This window comes from Triticum aestivum, chromosome 2A (assembly GCF_018294505.1).
Source record: "Triticum aestivum cultivar Chinese Spring chromosome 2A, IWGSC CS RefSeq v2.1, whole genome shotgun sequence".
NCBI lineage: Eukaryota > Viridiplantae > Streptophyta > Magnoliopsida > Poales > Poaceae > Triticum > Triticum aestivum.
Window position 1 is genome coordinate 554499823 of NC_057797.1, and position 6736 is coordinate 554506558.

The following is a 6736-nucleotide window of genomic DNA, read 5'->3' on the forward strand; positions in this document are numbered from 1 at the left end:
TTGATGACCGAAGTTTGTCCGGAGTCCCGGATGAGATCATGGACATGACGAGGAGTCTCGAAATGGTCGAGAGGTAAAGAGCGATATATTGGAAGGTTATATTCGGACACCGGAATGGTTCTGAAGTGTTTCGGGTATTTTTTGGAGTACCGGGAGGTTACCAGACCCCCCCCGGGAGAGTAATGGGCCTTAATGGGCTTTAGGGGCAAGGAGAGAAGGGCCTCATGGGGTGGCCGCACGCCCCCCCATGGCTGGTCTGAATTGGACTAGGAGGGGGCGCCCCCCTCTTTCCTTCTCCCCTCTTCCTCCTTCCCTCCTTCTCCTAGTTGGAATAGGAAGGGGGGGGGGGCGTATCCTTCTTGGACCGGGAGTCCAAGTAGGACTCCCCCCTTTGGCGTTCCCCCCTTGGGCCGACGCCCTCTTCCTCCCTCCTTTATATACGTGGGAGGGGGCACACCAAGTCTTCTCTTATCCGTGTGTGGTGCCCCCCTCCATATTTACACACCTCGGTCGTATCGTCGTAGTGCTTAGGCGAAGCCCTGCGCCGGTAACTTCATCATCACCGTCAACACGCCATCGTGCTGACAAAACTCTCCCTCGCCCTCAACTGGATCAAGAGATCGAGGGATGTTGAGGGAGTCCTGGATTAGGGGGTGTTCGGATAGCCGAACTATACCTTCAAGCCGGACTCCTGGACTATGAAGATACAAGATTGAAGACTCCGTCCCGTGTCCGGAAGGGACTTTCCTTGGCGTGGAAGGCAAGCTTGGCGATACGTATATGAAGATCTCCTACCATTGTAACCGACTCTATCTAACCCTAACCCTATCCGGTGTCTATATAAACCGGAGTGTTTTAGTCCGTAGGACAACATACACATCAACAATCATACCATAGGCTAGCTTCTAGGGTTTAGCCTCTCTGATCTCGTGGTAGATCTACTCTTGTACTACCCATATCATCAATATTAATCAAGCAGGACGTAGGGTTTTACCTCCATCGAGAGGGCCCGAACCTGGGTAAAACTTCGTGTCCCTTGCCTCCTGTTACCATCCGGCCTAGACGCACAGTTCGGGACCCCCTACCCGAGATCCGCCGGTTTTGACACCGAAATTGGTGCTTTCATTGAGAGTTCCTCTGTGTCGTCGCCATCAGGAAGGATGCCTCGCCCCGTCTTTAAAGACGGCACCGTTGCTAAGGGAGCTTTGGCTGTTGGCCAAACCCTCCGACTAGGTGGTTTTCTTATGACCACCTGTTCGGCTTCCGCGTCGACGATGACCTCTCGAGCCATCGAAAACAATCTTCATGTCAACTCAGAACTTGCCAAGCAGTTAGATCCAATAGAGCTTTCCTCCATAAACAAGCTCTTGGATCGCTTCGCCGCCCTGGGAGTCGCTACGAATTACGACCAGATTAGGCCTAAAACCGATCTGAGAGAGATTAACTCTCCCCAAGCCACCCATCACGTTGCCGTGGTAGAGGGACAATGCGGCGACCCTTCATCTATCTTAAGGACTCGCTACGTCCGGATTGCCGATCCCTCCAAGCCGGATGTCCGCGGAGGGGAGGATATCACTCAAGACCTGAACTTAGAATCAGGCGATGGACTGGATTCATTGGATGACATCCAGGAATCCAAATTTTCGAGTTCGGAAATTCCTCGGCCTCTGAGCCTCAGAAGGGGTAAGGCTCCGGATTTAATTCCACCCACCCACCCGAACATTAGCGATCTATCCCAAATCAGGCAAGAGCCCAAAGAAACAGTACATCATTACTGGGCCAGATTCCTCCTGGTTATGAACAGGATAAAGGGCTGTCGCGAGGAAGACGCAATTTCATTCTTCTGCAATAATTGCACGGACAAGGGAATACTCAACACCATAAGTCGCCGTGATATTACATGCTTCGCTGACTTAGCGTCCATAGTACGAAAGTACTGTGCGATGGAAAGCGCCCAGAAAACCGAAACAAAATTTTGGGACAATCCGGCCCTTAAGGCAAGCCCCAGTCCGAAATAAAAGGGTGCATCATCGCCAGACACCCGGGTCAAACACCAAAAGGCAAAAACCCTCTACAGGGCATGGAACCGTACTGGAAGGATGGCTTAATGGACCCTGTAAAATTCATAGTACAGAGGACGCCACACCAACTCATAGCCTTAGAGCATGTTGGATACTCCGGCAGGTGGCCAAAATTGGCGAAAACCTCCTAATTCAGGAGGCCACAGAAAGCCACCCCAGAGACACGAATACGGTAATAACAGTCTTCGAGACCTTCGCATCAAATAATATGCGAAAAAGGACACTCCGCAGCCTTGCCGAAGTCTACCAAGTGGCAACAATAAACCCATGGAGTGACACGGCCATCATCTTTAACGCCAGTGATGAACCTAAATTCCGAACAGCCCAAGCACCAGCTGCATTGGTCCTCAGTCCAATAGTGGACGACTTTCGTCTTACCAAGGTACTCATGGACGGCGGCAGCGGATTGAACCTCATTTATGAGGAAACTCTTCAAAAAATGGATAGAGACTGGAACCGCATCATGCGAAGCAGCACAACCTTTAGAGGAATAATCCCCAGTCGGGAAGCGCGCTGTACAGGAAAAATCACACTAGATGTGGTGTTCGGCACGCCGGACAATTACAGGTCTGAAGAGGTCACGTTCCATGTGGCCTCGTTCAGCAGCGGTTATCACGCTTTGCTAGGGCAGGAAGCATTCACAATCTTCCAAGCAATACCCCATTACGGGTACATGAAGCTCAAGATGCCCGGGCCTAATGGGATCATCACTCTCGCTAGTGATCCGGACATAGCACTCTGCGCCGAAAACAAGACAACCTCACTGGCCCTCGAGGCACTATCCGAAGCCCTAGCGGCTGAGGAGCTGACTGCGCTGCGCTCTACGGTGAATAGGGACGATGTGGTACTCGACAAAAGATCCAAATTCACCTCCTTTAAACCAGCGGACGAAATAGTCAAATTCCAAGTCCATCCAACGGACCCCAATAAAACAGCTTCCATCGGGGCACAGCTAAACCCTAATGTCGACGCCGCATTGCGAGAGTTCCTACGAGAGAACTAGGACATTTTCGCCTGGCACCCTTCAGACATGCCAGGAATCCCACGCAGGCTGGCCGAACACAGCTTAAATATCCAAACAGGATTCAAACCTGTCAAACAGGCTCTCCGGCGTTTTTCCGAACCTAAGAGATAGGCTATGGGAGAGGAGCTAGCAAAGCTATTAGAGGCCGGATTCATCAGAGATATAAAACATCCGGACTGGCTAGCAAACCTGGTGATGGTACCAAAGAAGGACAAATCCTGGCGCTTGTGTGTTGATTTTAAAGACCTTAACAAGGCTTGCCCAAAGGATCCCTTCCCCCTCCCCCACATCGATCAAATTATCGATGCGACCGCAGGACACGATTCGCTGTGTTTCCTCGACGCATATTCTGGCTACCATCAAATCAAGATGGCAGAACCAGACCAAGCCGCAATGACATTTATCACACCATACAGGCCATTCTACTTCAACACGATGCCCTTTGGGCTCAAAAACGCCGGCGCAACATATCAGCGCATGATTCAGACATGTTTGGCAAGCCAGATCGGTAAAACAGTGGAGGCATACGTAGATGATGTGGTCGTCAAAACAAGACATGTTGAATCTCTAGTAGACGACTTGAGGCTCACATTTGATAATCTCCGAACATACGACATCAAGCTCAACCCGGAAAAATGCGTTTTTGGCGTTCCAGCCGGAAAGCTCTTGGGATTCATTGTATCCAGCAAAGGAATTGAAGCAAATCCAGCCAAGATCCAAGCTCTGTCGCAACTGGATATCCCAAAGGACCTCAAACAAATACAAAAGTTAACCGGATGTGTGGCGGCTCTAAGCCGCTTTATCTCCCGCTTGGGAGAAAAGGCCCTTCCCCTTTACCGCCTCCTTCGGCGCACCGAACACTTCAAATGGACGGACGCAACCACGGCCGGACTCGACAAAATAAAAGCCATACTGGCAACAAACCCAGTCCCGGCCGCGCCAAACACCGGCAAACCAATGCTATTGTACATCGCAGCAACACATCAGGTTGTAAGCGCAGTGCTCGTCGTCGAACGAGAAGCGGACGAACACAAATTCCCCCTCAAAGGCCAGTCTATTATGTGTCCACTGTCCTCACTCCCTGCAAATCACGATACCCGCATTATCAAAAGATTGCGTACGCGGTATTCATGGCATCCAAGAAGCTACGACACTACTTTCAAGAGTGTTCAATAACAATAGCCTCGGAAGTACCACTTAACGACATTATAAACAACCGTGACGCAACGGGCCGGATCGCGAAATGGGCCATTGAGCTCCTCCCGTTCGACATAACTTATAAGCCACGACGAGCCATCAAGTCACAAGTTTTGGCCGACTTCGTCGCAGAATGGACGGAGGCCGAACTCCCTAGAGAGTACGTCACATATTCAAATTGGATCATGCATTTCGACGGCTCGAAAATGTTGGCTGGACTGGGGGCTGGCGTCATTTGACGTCCCCCATAGGAGACACAGTTCAATACGTACTACAGATTCTTTACACGGACTCCAACAATGCAGTCGAATATGAGGCCCTTCTACATGGTCTCCGGATGGCAGTATCCATGGGCATCCAACGCCTAGAGGTGCGCGGGGACTCGAACCTCGCAATCTCCCAAATAAATGGAGACTTCGATGCCAAGGATCCGAAAATGGCAGCTTACCGCAACATCGTCCTAAAAATGTCAGCCCGGGAAAATAATCAGGCGGCATATGTCCTGGCACGCATCGGCGCAATACGCGATGTAGTCCCCCCCAACATCTTCTTGGAAAGGCTTTTCAAGCCATCCGTGGTATGGGAAGGGGAGCCAAACAATAACAGCCCGGACCCAACCGCACTGCCCGACACCGAACATTCTGACATAGTTGGAGGCTCTGCCATTGAAATAACACCTTCATCCCATGTAATAATGACCGTCATCGCCCCATGGACAGAATCATTCCTCGCCTACCTTACTAGGCAAGAACTCCCCGAGGACCAAAATGAGGCACGCTGCATAGTGCGGCGATCCAAAGCCTACAGAGTCCACGAGGGAGAGCTTTATAAGAAAAGCACTATCGGAGTCCTTCAAAGGTGCATCTCCAAAGAGGAGGGGCGGAATCTCCTGGCTGAAATCCATGCCGGACTCGGCGGTCATCACGCTGCAGCCCGGTCCCTGGTAAGCAAAGCCTTCCGTACAGGCTTTTATTGGCCGACGGCCCGGGCAGACGCTCAGGACTTAGTCCAACGATGCACCGGCTGCCAGCTCTTTGCAAACCAAAGCCATATGCCACCCACCGCCCTCCAAACTATCCCCATCACTCGGCCCTTTGCGGTCTGGGGGCTTGATATGGTTGGACCCCTTAAAGGCGGAATCCACAAGCACACATACTTACTGGTCATGGTGGATAAGTTCACCAAATGGATAGAAGCCAAGCCTGTTAAGACGGCCGAATCCGGACCTGTGATAGACTTCATATCCGGGGTTGTACACCGTTATGGCGTCCCCCACAGCATCATCACTGATAATGGCACGAACTTTACGGCCGACGAGGTAAAACTCTGGTGCAAAAACATGGGCATAAAACTCGATTATGCTTCCGTCTATCACCCACAAACTAACGGCCAGGTCGAACGTGCAAATGATCTTATCATGAGCGGCATCAAAACCAGACTAGTGCGGTCCCTCAAGGAATCTAACATGCACTGGGTAGAGGAGCTCGACTCCGTACTCTGGGGGCTGCGGACCACGCCGAATCGCACCACCGGATACACACCATTCTTCATGGTATACGGCGCAGAGGTAGTTCTGCCTTGCGACATAATTCATGACTCACCTCGAGTGCGCATGTATGAGGAAAGAGAAGCCGAGCTCGATCGGCAGGACAGTTTGGACGCATTAGAGGAGGAGCGCGACGTGGTGAAAGCCCGTTCCGCATTCTATCAACAGCAAGCTCGAAGATACCAAAGCAGAGAAGTACGGGCCAAAAATTACAACGTTGGCGAATTAGTTCTACGCCTGCCGGACAAGAAAAAGGACAAACTCAAGCCCAAGTGGGAAGGTCCCTTCATAATTGACCAAGTCCTGACTGGTGGAGCGTACCGCCTGCGAAACGCATCGGATAACCGACTCGAGCCGAACCCATGGAATGCAGCCCATATCCGAAGATTCTATGCCTAGCGCCGGATCCTGTGTTCATCTCCTTACTCTGTCCATTTTTTATATACTGTCCGTCTTACATTTCTCTCCTTCTCCCTTTTTCTCTCTCTTATAACCTTTAAAGGCTCACAAATTGACGCGCTATCCGCGCTCAATGAACCTGGGGGCTTCTTTAAACAGAAGCTTATTTATACGGGCTTCATGCCTAACACATGTGTCAAACTTCCACATGTACCTTTTATTCACCATTATATGCATCGATATGACTTAAGTTTTGGCCAAGCTGGGTTGCCTGGCTCCTGTGTTTACCCCTACGTTCCCGATTATTCGGCTAGGTGGTAAAGGGAGCACCTCTGCGATTGTTACTGCCGGATCAGCCGGACGTGTACCTCAGACTGGGTGAAGCCGAAAGATAGCGTTCTTAAGAGAATATTCGGTCGGTGAACTAAAGATGATCTTTTTCTTTATCTATGTGCCCCCAGGCGTTTTTCCTGCGTTTCTTTTCGCAGC